This window comes from Chlamydotis macqueenii, chromosome 13, assembly GCF_036417535.1.
Source record: "Chlamydotis macqueenii isolate bChlMac1 chromosome 13, bChlMac1.mat, whole genome shotgun sequence".
In the NCBI taxonomy this organism is placed as follows: Eukaryota; Metazoa; Chordata; class Aves; order Otidiformes; family Otididae; genus Chlamydotis; species Chlamydotis macqueenii.
Window position 1 is genome coordinate 854,887 of NC_141568.1, and position 17,319 is coordinate 872,205.

Genomic DNA, 17,319 nt, shown 5'->3' on the forward strand with positions numbered 1-17,319 from the left:
GAAAACAGAAATACATTTTTATACAACAAGCAGACTTCTTAAAGTTGACTCCTCTGGAAACCTAGCATCATCTTTTGTATTCAAAGGAGAACAGCAAAAGTACATACAGCATTTCTTCCTATCATCAACTAAGAAAAACTGCAGTTGACCTAAAGTCTTTATTCCTACCAGTTATTAGTACAATTAGTACAATTTTGCAGGTGACAGTGTCTGGAGCTCTGCAGGGGTAGAATAAAACTCCTTCACAATCCTGCTGGCATGGCTGGGGCACAGAAAAGAAAGCTGCTGCCATCAAAACAGGCACCAACAGCAAGAGGTTAGACAGATAAGGCTAATAGATTTTGGCTAAGGAAAGTAACTAAAAAAGGGTATTTTTTTTCTAAATTACTAGTACATACAGTAACACCTATTAGGATGTACTACTAATACATACATAGGACTGTTTAGCACATTTTGTATTTTCAAATATTTATATTTCAAATTACACAGAGCTATCACAACCTTTACATCTTTAAGTTATGTAAGACAAATAAAGGCTAAAAACCTGCTAGGATTCAAGTTGGTGTAAATCAACATGCACATCATCAGATCATACCCAATGTTTTACCCTGAAAAATTTCTGGCAGGACAGACTGCAATCACAAAGGGAACAATACCATTCCAAAAAAAGATTCCCTTTTAAATTTGGCTCTTGAAACAGTATTTCTGCTTTCCTCCTCCTCACTCTCAATTAGAGCTCATCTCAGAAACAATAATTTAATTAGAAAGATAAATTAATCTTAAGCATCTCCAAAGTCTTGTGTAATTCCACTCCAGTAAATTTTCATAGATGGAAGATTTTGCTTTTCCTTAGAAAACACGGTGATATTAAATACAAAACCCCACACATTAAAAGAACACTAACATTTCTAAAACAAGAGCTTAAGCTGAAGTTAAGGAATTGCCATAATTAAACTTGTCCAGGAAGACTGATTAAGGTCAAATATGTCTATTAATTTTGGGTATCCACTCTAAGCTACCTTAGGCTTTTTTTTTTTAAGCACAGCATTTCATAGCATTTAATACACTCCTAGAACGGTTTTCACTCCTTCCCATTTTTCACCACTTCAGCAAACCGAACACCACACATGGAAGCTGAGCACCCCGTTCTGCACGAGGGCTGAGCTAAGGGACTCGGCCAGCACCACGTCAGCACTCTCTTGCAGAGGCAGACAAAATGCCATTATTCAGAGAGGCATTTATCTGCTTTACTCATGGAGTCCATACTCCTTCTCCTGTGTGCTACATTAATTTCAGCTTCTACCACTCACCTAGCAGGAGCCCTCTGCAGCAGTAAACTCCCTCTTTGTAAAACAATCACCGGGTGTAAATGCTGTTGACTCTGGTATTAATCAAGCTCTCGACAAGGCAGGCAGCGGCAGGCTGGGCCGTGTGCCCTACAGCAGCCCCCCAGCACTCCCAGTTCCCAGCCACCCCAGAGCCCGGGGAGCCATTTTCCTCCCTGTCCAGGGACTGCTCCTGGGCAGCCCTTTGTCCCCAGGCCCACCTAACCTTCCTCCTCAGGGCTAAGGGAGCCAAGCTGGGCCCCTCTGTCAGAGGAGCTGGGAACCGAGCGCAGGGCCGTGACAGAGCAGAGGCTCACCTGCAAGCAAAGCGCCGCTCATCCGTGTGCCTTCAACTAACACCATGGCTGGGGCTCACAGCAAAACAGGGGAGTAAAACTGGCACCAAAATGGCCTCATTTGGCTGTGTAAGTTAAGGGAGCCAAACTCAAAATGAGCAGCACCAGTTTCTGGCTGAGGCACTCAGGGCAGGACACTGCGATAGCCCACGGCCTGTCTCGGGCCCTCGGCCTGCCAAAGGGGCCATGGCTGCCGCACCACACGGTGAGGGGAGAGGGGGCACAGCTCGGTGGGCCGCCGCTCACAGCCTGGCCTGGGGATCTCACCGTGTGGGAAACAGCACTCTGCTGAAATAAAAGATGCATTCACACTTTGTAACATGTTTTCTGGGGGTTTTGTTACATCCCTCGCTACTTCTAATTATCAAAGAGACTTTCTTTCTAAACAAAGGCTGCTGCTTCTTCATCCGAGAACGGTTAAGATGCTAAATGAGGTATACGATCACAGTGCCTTGCCAAACAAAAGGATAAGTCAAACACAGGCACTTGTGATTTCTCCGCTGGATCAAGGAGAGGGAAAGGAGTTACAGAGAAGAAAGCCTAGATTTCAAACAAATGTTTCCATAATCAACACTAACTGCAAGCAAGGTTCATAAAATTACAAGAAAAAAAAAAATCTTTTTCTGTAAATATCCCTTCTTGTTTTCTTCTTTGTTTAAGGTGAAATATCTCTTTTTTTTTCAAGTATCAGTCTTAACTTTTTCAGGTTAGCTTGGAAAAGGAAAAAGCTAACCTCAATTTTTTTTTTTTTTTAAATTTGACACAATAAACTATGAATAGTTCCAGTGAAAATGCCAGTGTCTGTGATGTAACTTCTTTATTTAGATAAGTCCTAAGTTGGCTGTTATTTACACAGAAGCTAGAGAATCGTTTGTATTTTTAAGATTATTATTTTTTTTCTAAGACATACATTATTTGTTAACATCCCCAAATACTCATTATGGGAACACAGTCTTTAAAAAGCTTATTGTTTTCTCATTGAATTTGGATATTTTGGGAAGAATCTGTACATTATGTTAAAAAACCAGACATTTGGATAATTTTTAAGTTAATGTTTAAAATACAAATAGTATCAGTCTTTAGAAAGTAGTTGCCTCCTATCTCCAGCACTGCTTTCTATTCAACCCCCTCAGCTTTTTTGTTTCCACCAAACAAACACACCTTTTCCATCCCATAGTCCATTCTGGTATGTGTAGTGAGTTTCTGAATCCTCAGCAACCCTATTAGAGGGAAGACGAGAGAATTTAGCTAATTCAGTATCTTTCCATTCTTTCCTATAATTTCCAAGGCAATGTTTGCCACACATCATAATATTTTTCTTTCTGTCCCGCTATCTTCATATGCCCTGCTCTTTGTGACGTAACACTTCTTTGGAAGCTATCTGCCATCTGAGTACAAGAAGCCTCTGATGTTTAATGATTACAACTTCAGTTTACAAATGAGCATCTGCAGTACAGGAAGCTTAAACCGTGCTAGTTGAACGTGGTTAAAGCTGAATGATTTCAGCTGGATAACATGGAAAAGATGCAAATATATTAACTGTCCTTTTTATTCATTGTTATTTTCCCTCCAATGGAAGAGGATTACCTTTATTAATTCCTCTTATCCTTTTACATGGTGGTGTTGGATAAAGTCACCATGTATTTTTAAGTTCCATACAGTGTATTTTCAAGTTGCATACTCCTTCCTATCTTTCTGTGATATGGAAAGTGTCACGCTTGGCTTAGATATGATTTCAATGGTTTTATTTATTTCAGAGGGTGCTTACGTACATTTATTTTCATCAGGTTTTTAATTGCATTCAAAGCTACAAAAAATACAAAACTACAAAAAATTTAACTATCAGAAGTCTTGATGCAGTGCTTTAATCTGGGTGTAGTACAACCCAGCTGCTGAATTTGCACACGCAAATCATGTCTAAAGGGCAATGTCTGAACCTACATCCCTTCCTTAAAGTAATTTTTAATGAAAATTAGTTCTTCCTAACCTGAAAGTTGGCTCTAAACCACCTATGAGCCGTTAGCCATCTGTATAAACTAGTTCACCAGAGTTTTACTGCCAAAGGATATCAGCTCAGGGATGGCTTCTGTTGTCAGATCAGTCACTGGCTCCCTCAATTGCCTTTGGCAAGTCATTTAACCTTTCTGTATTAATGTTTGCCTGCCAGTAGAATAGTTCTTCATCACGGCAGGGAGGAGTTTAGCCCATTAATTAATAAAAATAACTACAAAAATGCTCCTTCTTTAATTCCACTGTCTGTCTGCTCTGCAGAATAATACTAAGAAACTCAAAAGCACTCTGCACGTTAGATGGAAATGAACTGTTTCTATATAAATGAGTGCTATTTCAGAGCAGATTTCTAGCATACGTACTTTAATGGCTTCACAAATTACAAAGAAGAACAAGGTTTACAGTTTTCCTGCAACTCATGAATAATAACAACAAAAAGATAAACAGCAGTCTTTGTCTTAAACTGACAACTTATATGTTTCAGAATACTTCTGCAAGTTTTAATGAGCGAAGTTATTTAAAAAAAATATATATATAGTGAAAATTCTCTTGATCTGAAACCTTACATGCCGTGTGTCAGCCTAAAACAAACTTCGACTGCCTAGATATAAAACCCCAGAAAACAGAGTTTATAAGGGAAATACTGGCAGAACATTAGCTGCACTGTAGAATGCTAACGGTACCACTATAATACAGTCTATTCCAGAATAATTTTTCTTTTTATTATTTCATTAAGTTGTATCTCACTAAAGTTCCTCCTAGGATCTCTCTACAGCACCAAATTTTTCATTGAGAAAACTATAAATCATAGGCCTAAATTACAATTTAATTATAAACGCCTTCCCTTCTAATGCTGCCTGGGACCTTTTGCCCTCCTACATAATTCTAAAAAATGACCCCTGTCATAATTTCCTTCACTAGAATAATATGCAGAGATCTAATCCTGAATCCTGCTGTCTTATAATTTAATATAAGAGGTAATTATTATTCAAAAGATAATGTTGCAGATATTGAAAATATTCTGAAGTTTAAGTCTAAAAAAACCTTGACTTGGTATGTAAAAGCCTCTTATTTGACTCTTGCAGAAAAGGAAATAAATAAAAAGGTTTTAAGGCTTTACGCAAAATGCTAGAAGTATTATTTGTAGCTGGAATTTGTCTACTATAATTTCTATAACCTACAGAGGACTACAGAGAAAACACTCACACACAGCAAAACCAGGAAGACACCAGATCATTTATTACTGATTTCTGCTCTTTGCTATAGGTCAGACAGAAAGTTCTAGATTGCTACTATCTAGCTGAGAAATGTTTTACGTGGCTCCGCATTTCTGAATGCAAGGAAGTATACGTAAGCCCAAGTCAAAAGAAAAAAAAACAAAAACAAAAAACCTGAAAAAAGACCTTCATAAAACCTTCTTACACCTCAAATTTTAAATTTATCAATTCAAAGACACTGTTAATGTTTATCCACAACATCCCTGTAAAGAAGTTAAATAATATGAAAACTTTAAGGAATTAGTACTTTTTTCCCTAAGTCAGAAAAGCGAGGAATAACACCATTGTGTCAATTCATCTTGCACAAGAGACAGTGAATTTAATCTCGTACCAAGAACACTGCTATTATTGCCTGTCTCTATTCACTTTACAAAGAAAGACTTTGACCTTAAAGCCCTTTTTTCTATAACTGGGATTTCATCAATTAAAACCTGTTTTCTTTTTAGTTAACTCTTACAGCATGCAAGAACATCTGTCAAAGAAGAGAACTGATAGTAGAGATGGAGCAAAAGAAGGTTAGGATTAAGATAAGGAGAGAGAATTAACAGCAAGAGTTTCTGAAGTACATTAGAGTGAAATTCACAGCACAACTGGAATATTTTTTCAGTTGCAAATTCAGGGAGCATGCCCCATTTTTTATCAAATAAGCTCCATTGCTTCTAACCATGTCCAGCTCCATCAGTAAGAACAAACACAGTGCCATAACTGACAAACTCAACGTCCTGAAGAGGCAGAGGCCAGTGGGGTTCTCAGAAAACGGGGTTCACCAGCGGTAATTATAGCCCATCCTCACCCTTCTAGGTGCGGCAGAACATCGCTATACAGCTCCATAAAAACCTAACTATACAGTGCAGAGGCACCAGTTTACTACCCTCTTTGTTTTTGCTTTGGGAGCAGTTCATTTAAGATGTAATAAATTGAAGGTTTTTTCCTGTCCTTCCATAAATCTAGGGACGGTGCAAATGAGGTGTTCCTCATTACGAACAAAAGAAAAGGGGCTCCCTAGACAGTGGCATGAACTGGTAGCATTAAAGCACTCATTAAAAGGAGCCATGTTCTTTTTTGTAATAAGGAATATTACTTAATAACACTCAAAGCATGGTTCACTTCATATTGCTGAAGTGAGCTTTTGGGGGGCAGTGAAGAGGAAAAAAGGGAAAGTCCATAGTACCACAAACATAATAAAAAAAGAGAGATGGAATTTTGCCTGCAACAAATTAACAGTAAGTAAGTGTCATTGACTGACTCTGACTGAATTGCTTCATGCAACAGAAAGATTTATGGATCTCCGGGGATTCAGGGATGATGTTAAACCATACTTTTAAATGAACAAACAAAACCAGACAGGCGCAGGTAGACTGCAACAGACTGTCAGTAGATGATTTCCTAACTTCAGGATCCAATAAAACACAAAGCTACACAATTTTGAAGGAATCCTATATTAGCAAATCGGAATGTGTTCTTGTGATGAGGAGTGTACAGCACCAAGAAGGACAGAACAGAGCAGTAATTTTACATTTCCATTCCAACAAAAATTTCTCCACCACAGCAGTGGTGAAGGTTTCGACACTTAGACAACCTGAATTTCATCTCTTTGGGGATTAGTCAGAAGGGAAGATGCAGTTGTAGAATACCTCTGGGTTTGTTTGCTATTTTCCATGAATAATGGGAAATTATGCACAACCAAAAAAAAATTGTTAGAAGTACTACATGTAAGATATGAAGCACACCAAGAAAGAGTAATGACAACCAGAAATGTTTTGGTGTTATCTCTGCACCTTCATTCTACTCTGTCATCAAATGCCATTCTGCCTCACAACCTATGAGACAACTGTGCCTGAAAGCACGCAGACCGAGGCTTCTTGCTGGAACCAGTGTTCAGGGGGAAGATGGTCTGAACTGCACCAGATCCTCCTGACTTACCTCAGAATTCAACGGGGGAAAGAAAAACCTCTGAAAATGAGCTTAAGGTCAGAAAATAATGTCAGTATGCAGAAGCAACAATGGAGCATGTCTAACAAACAAGCTTTCTTACTTCCTTTTGCACTGCTAGTGAAACCACGCGCTCACGCCCCCGTTCAGAACAAGGAGCATTAACTGAACAGGTGCTGAAGCTGTTGAGAGTGCTCTGTAACAAGTCAGTCACATAAGCAAAATCTCGATTAACCTGAATAAGAGCTGTGCCCGAGTCAGAAGAGAAAAACTGACTTTAAAAGACTATTACGTTTACATTGCATGCACATTATGTTTACTTTAGAAATTATATTTTAAAGAGCTATTGAAATTAGTAGAAAAAACAGATTGTGCTTCTGACAAAACTTGTTTAGCTCTTCCCACTTGGCACAGTTAGCTATCGGGGCGTGCGCAACGTCCGGGCTGGGGTACCACACAGCTACTATTGAGCAATGATTCTGAAACTCTGTTTTGTTTGGCTGCTGCCGTTAGCATGTCTGTACAGTAGTGACAACGTCAACAAAACACTGCAGAGCATCCAGACGCGAGTTCTGTGCAAGGTAAACTTATTTCATGCAACTATGTTTTCTTATTTATGCTTTCAGCAACTTCTTCTTTTTCACCAAGTCCTCTTTGTTATTTATTTGCAGTTTTATACACGTTAAAATACTGTCAGCTCTCAAAGCAGAAGGATGACACAAGGCTTGAAGCCATCATCAGAGCAGCTGGCCAGGGAACTACTCATAGTTAACACATTACATTTTTTTGGGCGCATCACAAACTTTCCCTCAGAAGATCTTGTAGTTGTCCCTACAGAATTTCATTCGGTTTTTGCGAAGCCATTACCCTCACTTGTCAGATTATTTTGAATTGTACTCCTATCATGGAATGTACTCAATAGCTCAGTTTTCTGTTGTCTGAAAGCTCAGTAAATATATTTCCTACTTGGTGATTCAGCTCATTAAAGCAAACACTGAATGACCCAGGGTCAGGGCAGACGCCTGCCAAACCTCATTTTATACCTCCTTCCATTTTGACATTGATAAGTATGCCCTAAATATGATTCTTCAGCCAGTTGTGTACCAACACTCATCCAAACCACATTTCCTTAGCTTGCTTATAAATAAAGAAGTCATGTGAGGCAGTGTCAAAAACCTCCCTAGATTCAAGATGCATGACATCTACTGCTTCTGCCCTGTCCACACCTGTTACTCCGCGCAGAAGTTGTGTTGCTTGCACAATATTTTTTCTGACGAATCTGTGCAGGCTGTTTGTCATTCATTTCCTTGTCATCTATGATGTGCTTGCAAATAGTTTGATTATATTTTCCAGAATTTTTGCAGAAACTGGAGTTTAGCTGACCAGTCTATAACTCCTGCCTAGACTCCTGCTTAAACTAAGGACAATACACCGTGTTCCAATATTTCATTTTCCCTGAACAAATTTTCAAAAATAGCCACTGCTAGTTCTGAGTTTATTTTGGCCCTACATGTTCCTTCACCGAGTTTTGAAAAGCACAATTCTGACAGCAGCTATCTTACACACTTCAACCTGTTTCTTCTCGATTCAGGACCAAGATCTTATCCATTTGGCAAAGGCACCAGCTATGATAGCTGCTGTCCTGCAGACGACCTTTTATAGAGAAGGATACAAAAACAGCTGGCTGTCTCAAAATCATCTTTTGCTCGCCACTGAATGGCAATGCTATGCTTTGCTTTATTTTCCTATTCCAGCTGTTGTTCTTAGTATCATTACTTCTGCTGTTTCGATACACCTTGCTAGCTGCTTCTCACTTTATGATTTGGCCTCTCTGATTCCATCACAACATGCTCCAGCTGTATTGGTATATTCATTGTCAGCAACTGCAAGGTGGTTTCTTATACCCTGCATCCATCCTCTGCACTAGGATAGCTGGCACTTTATAAAAAAAAAAAAAACCAAACATTTATGTGATTATTCAGACTTCAGGTCTGAATAATTGCCAACAATTGTCACATTAGGTGTCTGAGATATTCACTGTCACTGATGATTCTTAGCTTTTAATTGCGCATTGAACTCAAAAACTTGCTTTGCCTGTGATGTCCCAGTGGTTATGTCTTAGCCTTCTGTGTCCCTTTTATGTACTCACTCTACAAACAAGTAGCATACATTCCAGCAAGAATTTTGTTTCTTACCCTGTTAGTACATAGGAGACAAACAATATTTTCACTAATCTCCTGTCCATAACTAGAGCCTGCAACAAAAAAGGAGGGAGAAAAATCAAGCAAAAGCTTGTGTACTTTGCTGATGGGGTCCAAGAACGCCCATCCTTCCAACTTTGCAAAAATACTTTTGCAGAGGGAACCAAGCCCCAGCACATTTTCTCTCACGTTTAATAGGCCACTTTAAGAGCACGTTTACTTAGTCCTCATCAAACAAGGATAATTGACAGCTTTCCACCCCTAGCATCCCCACTCTGAGAAGGCAGTTTCCCCAGGAGCCGCCTTGTGCAACCTCAGACACTTTATTACTGGTCAATTTGGGTTTCCTGCCCACTGTAAGTGGCAGTGCTGAGGGTCTCTAACTCTCTCTTGTCTCGCTAATCAATATAAGCAGTCACTTCCACGGCATTTCCCTGCTACTCAGCAAGAAGGACGATAGAGACTGCCACTGGCTGTAAATAACGCACGGCTTTAGTGTTACATCAGAAAGTACGATAAACTTCAGAAATGGGAGAAGGCTTTTATTTGGGACTTTTTGGCTTCTTTTGAGGTTTTCTCTATTTTAATTCTTTCCAGTGAGAGCAAAGCAATGCAGTTGGCCCGATGCCATTCCTGGTAACTGCCTCCTCGGATGGGATAACCCCTCTCCCCATGCACGGGGGCTAGCAAACGTCCCTGTCAGCAGCGCACGTGGCGCCGTGCTCGCTGGAGAGAGCTACAGCAAAATTCTACAAAGTGCCGACCGCAGCTTTACAGTCACTGTATTCTGGGTATCAGAAAGTCGGGATTAAACAATTATTGCCTCAAACTCATGCAGTAAAATTTGTTTATGAGGTAAACTTTAACAAGAAACAAACAGTTAGTGTTGTTTATAAGCAAACTCAAGCTGTAAAAACCAGGGAATGCTTTGTAAATACCAGTCCATGGGCCAGATGAGGTCCTGGAGGGAAGCTCCCCGCTGTTTGCAGCTGGCTCTCACACGCACGCAGAACGCGACCAGCTGAAATGAGAGCCAGTGGTTTTGCCCAAGGATGGCACAGAGGCAAAACCTTCATTTGTTCGTAACGATAATTCTTCTCACAGGTCTTCCCTTACACTGCATGGAACGATCTTGTAATGTGCCTATGAAAAATGGCCCCAATGACTACTAGAAAGATAAATCTATTATCTAACAGCAAATAATGTAAAAAAAAAAAAATCTATGCTAAGCACAATACTGGTGTACAACAGAGTATTGTGATCTAAATGATCCCCATTTTCAATTCAGGTTGGTTTCATGCTGCCATCTTGTTTAATAGGAAATACCCATATTCTTACTCAGCACTGCAACATACCCTCTCTTTTAATGAAATTAATTCATTAGGTAGAGCCCCAGGAAGGTCCGAGCCTTTGTGGTCTCCCTACAGTGCAGTATGATTGCACCATTAAGACAAATGCCAGCGCAACGACGGGGAGCAGTGACTCAAAGCTAATTTCCACTGGCAAGGTGGCGTGAGACAGAGCATTTACCCTTCAGGACGCTGAGAAGTGAATAGCCCAGGGATGCTGCGGGCGACGGTCGGGCTGCGCCGGCTGAACTGCGTGGAGATCAGCCCTGAACAGCCAGAGTCAGACCGACGCACATGAGGGGGCCCGCGCTGGAACACCAGGGATGCGGCTGTATGGCACACCAGTCCCGGCCCGGCGCAGGACCTGCCGCACTTGCGGCTGGCTCCTGGCCGGACAGCCAGCCTTTCACCCTCATGACCACCGAAGCCTGCACGCTGGGTGGGATATCAATGAATACTATTGCTTTCATGAAAATCCTACACACTATCACTCAGCGTACTGTGAGGAAGGAAACACACCTTAGCTGATCCAGCTTTACTAATCCATAACAACAAAGAAATAAAAAACCTGGGGGAAAAAAAATGTAACATTATTCTTTTTACTGCGCACGCACATACAGAAAACCTTTAAAAGTGACTATAAGCCTACTGCAAAGTACTGAGGTGAAAAGGGAGGTGTTATCATCCCCGTTCCCCCAGGATCTCTTAGAGCGTGTGTGTTTCTGTGGTGGTTGGCTTGTGGTTTCGTTGTTCACTACGGTTTCCCAGAGCCCTATATTTTACTGAAACATAAGTACAGGCCCACCAATTCGCTGACAAGCTGATCTATTGGCTCTAGGACACTGAGGGGAATTATGCTCCTGCCGCCCTGATGCTCTCCTTTGTTTAGAAAAAGAAGAGAGAAAGGGAGAGAGTGAAAAAAAAAATCCTCAATCGTTTAGTACAAGTCATTTTACATGCTGGGATAATGAAGTATAAAAATGCCTTCAAAGGACTGATTTCCTACTTTTAACTCACTACCAGCCGAGCTCTTTGTGAGGCCCTCTGGAACATGCATTCCCAGCCCCACTCAAACAAAAGAGTTGCGAATTCATTAAACTATTTAATTATGCCTTTTTATTTTTCTCCATTAGCAAGCCCTGCCAGTACAAAGTAAATAAAGCCACCATGGTCTTTCCCCAGCAGACACACTGACTGTTTTTATTCTTTATTCGCTTTACAATATAAAGGGCTATTTTTCCCCCTCCTCCTATTCTTGGCTAGTTTCCTAATACCAGCCCTGCAAACAGAAGCATCCAACTGTACAGGCAGCGCATGGAAGCCGAGGGCCACGGCGGCACTCAGCATTGCGAGCACATACCCTAGACAGCTTTCAAAGTACCGGCAGCCAACGGCAGCCAAACAGCACTTTACAGCCAGGCGCGGAAAAGATATTAGCTTTTTTTTTTTATACTCTAGTAAATTTGCTTTTTACATCTATTTCTTTTCAGAAGGGCTTGTTATTGAGCTTACTGTCCACAAATTCCATTGATCTCAGGCTGTGACTCAATCCATATGCTCACGCTTTGACACCAGCACAGCAAGCAAGCGATACAAATCCTGTTCAGGCTACAAACTTATTGATTTTATAGATTTCCCCCAAAGTTGTGATAATGATATATCATTGTTAAATTTGGTAGAACAAACTGCTTTCCCAATCTGTCAATGCGAGCATGAAAACCAATTCACAGCCTTGTTTAGAAGGCTTTCCCTTCAGAAGAATAACTACTGCTAGCGGAAGCAGATCACCGATAGCCAGCCGCTGGCACAGGTTTGATGGATGTTACCTTTCCAGTTGCCCTTTCCTGACCTGTAGCATGCTGGGTTCCCAGACTTGCCTCCTGGTTATGAGAACCACCCTTATTTTGCAGAAGCATTTTTCAAATTCATTATTAAAAACTTGCAGTATACGTAAACCATAATAAGAGCTTTTAAACATATTTCCTTTAAATATTTTAGATGCATTAAGACAACATGAAAATTATTGATTTTAGCAGATCTTTTTTGCTTGCTCTACTCCTGTGCTCACACACGTGGCAAAGCTATGCTTGTCCCTTCCATGGGAGGGAGACAGAACACCGGTTTAGAGGATGTCCTCACTTCCTGCTCCATCCCAGCTTCTCCAGCGAACAGCAGTGGGAACAGCCAAACACGCCACTTCCTAACGAACGGCTTCCATTGTGAAACACACTTGGGCATTTTCCTCATGGCTTCGTCCTGCCAAAGTAGAAACTTGATCCGACACCCATCTCCTCACCAGCAAAAGAGCGTCCATTCCAGAGGCATTAGAAAGAAGAAACCCAAGCTGTTTCTCAGGTTGTGAGAACACAACATAAGAACTTCATCAGCCCTTATGTGCTTATCATAGGACAAAAAGGCACTCATCAAAAAAATGTCTGCGTGGTGCAGAAGATGTGCAAAAACTGTAAACAGCTGTTGTGTTTTTAACAAACCATGAAAATAGCTCTAACAAAATGGTTTGCTGGAATCACAATGTATGCTTTCATTCACACATTCTCCTCAAACTCTGAAGCAATTATTAGCACTCCAAAAAGAGTCTTATAATTCATGAAGAAAAACAACTTGCCAAAGAAACTGAAGCCAAGAGGCAAGAATTACAATGTTAGAAAACAAAGTTTAGGAAATCCATGTGAAGAAGTAATACCTCTCTTGAACACCTTCTCTCTTCCATCATGGCCTTTCTTTCTGTTACTTATCCATCTTCACTAAAATACATCTCTCTAGCACCAGAAAAGCAGCTTAACTCACCCGACATTATGCCACGAGTTCAACACACACCACAGCGCAAGCTTTACTACGTCCTCCCAGGTCCTGGTATCAGTATCTCCTCACACCTGGCAATACATCCCTAGGCATTTAACCGTGCTCCTGGGACAGCACCTCTGAGACAGATTTTGAAGGGCTGAATGTCTCCTGCCAGTGCCTCGTCTTTCATTTTTTATTTAATTCAAGGTGATAGATGCTGAACTCTTTTACCTACCGTGGCTTTTTTTGAACTTGCTGAATGCCCTTTCCAAAGACTTTCTGAAAAGTCTTCCTGAACTTCAGGGCATTTTAAATTTGAGCACCTGCCTGCAGTATCTCTTGTCTATCTTCCAGCTATGATAAGGAACAACAACTCTAATGTACCTCTCAGTCATCTATGGTATTTTCACCGGTTTTCTCACTGAAACAGAAATGCCAGGCTAAGAGGAAGGTGATGGAACAGCCCATTGCCAATTTTTTTATTGTCACATTGCTGAGGATCTGTGCTTCGTGCTTCGCTCAGTGTGTAGGCAGGAAGGGATATCACAACTTGTTTTCACAAAAATAAATTGTCTATTGGCTGGGCAGAGGAAGTACCATCAATAACAGACTAAGCATTCAACTAACTTTTGTTTGAAGAAAGTGAAGATCTTAAAGACAAACGTTATTCCTAATTTCATTTCACTTGGTGAAACTGTAGGACTTGCCAACAGCCTCATATGAAACCATCGATAAGGGAATGCCCGGTAATGAAGATCCTCATTCCCATTATATATTGGATCTGTATCCATTCTGCAAAACATCAGCCTGTATCTTCTTTTCTTAAAGATGTTCACCAAGGGAATGTCCTTGTGATGAAAGCCAAGTGTGCTGCAGGACCTACTCGCGGCCATCTGACATATTTCAAAGGAGGTGCAAGCACTTACAAGCAAACCATCTTACTCAGTTACGCTCTCGCTGCCTCACCAACCCTGCTGTTCAAGCTCCACATCTTCACCAAATGTTTATGACTCTCATATTCCCTGTTACTCCTTGTTTACTAGACAAATGACTTTACTCCAGTCAGATGGAGCAACACTGAAGGCGTCATATGCTCCTCTGCTTGTTTTCAGATTACCTTTCATACCACTTGATATATAATTTATATGACTCCACAACAGGAAAAAAATCCATTCTTGGTACTCTGTGGAATTCCCACTCAGGGTAACAGAACACGTGTGAGGATAACAGAACCTCGTGGTTCTAGATGATTAGAGAACTGCTGTCTGTCAGAAAAAAATTAAACAGGCAAGCCTGAATGGAAAGCCATGCAAAGAGCGTAAGTACTCCTGAAAATTATCTCAATTCCTTCTTTGCCCCCTAAAAGCAACATATTTGGACAAGTCACAGAATCTTAGCCCTTCAATTAATATTTCTTGAAAAATAAGTATTTTCTTTCTTGCATCCCAGCCTGTCTCACTTTCCTCTCCACACACCTCCCCCCTCCAAAAAAAAAAGAGAAAAGAAAAGGAAAAAAAGCCCTTCCTGATAATTGCACTGGTCCAAATGTGCAGGGGCTTTCATACAGAATGATGGTTTCCCTTGTCTCCTGCATTTGTTCATCTCCTTTGGGAGGAGCAATTTACAGAAAGCATTATCGATTTTTGCCATAATAGGTACAGAGATGCCTCACTGTCCCTGCTCAGCCAGCTCACTCTCTGCATCACAACTGTCAGGCCAGTTTGTGAAGCCCGTCATTATTTTTTTTCAAGTAAATCCATCACGGGAGTGGGGGAAAAGTGATGAAAATAAAATTATTTTCACCTTGCCATAAAAAAGAATGGCCATGTTCCCTAACAGAAATAAGTGCAAATGCTGTCAACTAAGAGAGCAGAAGGGAAATTCAAAGCAAATAAAAGCAGGCTGGGGGGAGGAAGGAAAGGGAGGAGGGAGCGCGAGGAGGCACGGCAGTAGCTAATTTACTTTGAACGAATTCCGGAATTTTCCTGTTAAAGCCACTATTTACAACTCTTCCAGTTGTTCTCCATGGTCTCATTTTTCGGGAAGCATTGAAATCTATACTTTATACAGGTATTTTCTTTGGCTTTCAGGGTGTTGAGGAGATTGCGGGTTTTGTGATGCAATTATTAAATATTATTGGTCTGCGGGACGAAATCTGCCTTTAAACCTCCCTCTGAATACAGACCACCCACCCACCGCCGAGATTACCAGTTGCACTCCGCTCCTTTGTGCGCAGAACAGTTTGGGGTTTTTCTCCCACTCCCTGTGCACCAGGGGCAGGCTGAGGCCACCAAACTCATTCTGTCCCTGATCAGCATGTGAATGTTGAGGGATACTTACGTCAAATATTTCTGAAACTAAAAAAGCCTTTTAGAAATCGCATCTAAAAACAAACAATTCCTCCCCACCCCTCAATCGCACTGCTGACTCTCAGACAACCCCTTTGGTATTCATCCCTCCTCCTTGATTAGGTTTTGCTGCACCCTTCTCGTTGGTCACTTAGCTCACATCTTGAAGGTCACGCTCTGTAGTACCCTATTCCAGCGGCCCTGGGCTGTTTTTTATTCCTGGAGACAGCCTTGTTTTGGGCTCAGAAGGTTTAATCCAAGAATTGGCTCTGGATCTAATTCCCAGATCCTCAGTTCATTAGCCATGAAAAGTGATAGCTGCTTAAGATTTTTTATGAGACATTGTTCCAAAAGCGGGCCACAGAAACGGCACAATCACCCAGCGCATTGTACAAAGCCCCGGCTGCCTTTGGCCCTGACACAAGGAGCTTGATGGCAATCAAACAGCTTAACGAAAAGCTGCAAGTTTGCTCTTGGTAAGGAGCAAGGAATCTGTGAAGTTTGTTTCCAAGTGGCGCTTTCTGTAAGGACACTTGTTAGGACAAAATTTAAACCATCGTACCCCTACTTCAGCAGCACTGGCACTCAAGGACACACAACTTCTCTTTCTGACCCTTTCGCACAAGCGCTTGCAGACATCTAGCATTTAAAGCTCATCTGTCTTGTGTCTCCGGCCTCTCAAGCAGATCCAGATATTAACGCTGAAGCTGGCCATTCACTGCAATTAGGCCAGGCAAATTGTGAGAAAAACAGCAAGGCAGCTGTACAGAAGTATCAGAGGATTTCCTTTAGTCAAGGTGTAGTGAAACCACAGCAACCAGTCCCGTGTCCAAGTAATTACAGGGCTACGATGCAGGCCAGCAGAACAGAAGAGGTTTAGAAGTGAAGTGGATACTCCACTGAGCGGTGGATTAAGACTAAGTGTAGCCAGATCCAGTCCAGCTAATGTGCTTTCAACAACTCCCGCGCTCCTCCAGCCGCCACGCAGCCAACAAACGCCACCTGCCCTCCTCCTTCCCGGCAGGGCTCGGAGCCCCGCCGTCCTCCCGCCGCCGACGCCAGAGCAGCCTGGACTGGGGTCCCCCCAGGATCAGGTTCCAGGTCTTTAAATCCTGCTTTAACCCACCTCTCGGTCCATCCCGCAGCTGGCCGCGTTGTGTCCGAGCACGGCAGCGTGTCCCGCAACAAAAGGGATCCCTTGCGCCGCGTTCTCAGTGCAGAGTCCTAGGGCCGGGGACGTTCCCAGGGCACTAAGCAGATCTCACCACTTTGGGAAACCACGTTACCCCGCACAGAGGAAACCTCCCTGCCCCGAGAGATGTCCACAGGGAGGCCTGGCACAGAGCTGGCCGAAATGTTCACCTCAAACTACTCCACAGCAATTTCCCCACACAAGTTTGGCGGAAGGCCCCACACTCGGGAGCAACCGAGGGGCCGGCGGCAGAGGCTCAGCACCGTGTTCCTCACATGTTTTGCATCTTTGGACCCACGGTCATCGCACCGATAGCCGCCCATGTTCTGCGAATATTTCTGAGCTGTTCCTCATCAGGCGTATGTATATAAAAAACTATATATTAAAAAGAAACTCATACATAAAGCAACCAGCCAACTCTTTCTAGGTATACACACATTAACACAAGATAACACTGCTGCTTGCGGCAAACAGCACCTTTCATGGGAATATTTTCAAGGGAAAGAAAGGCAGGCCTCAGGACG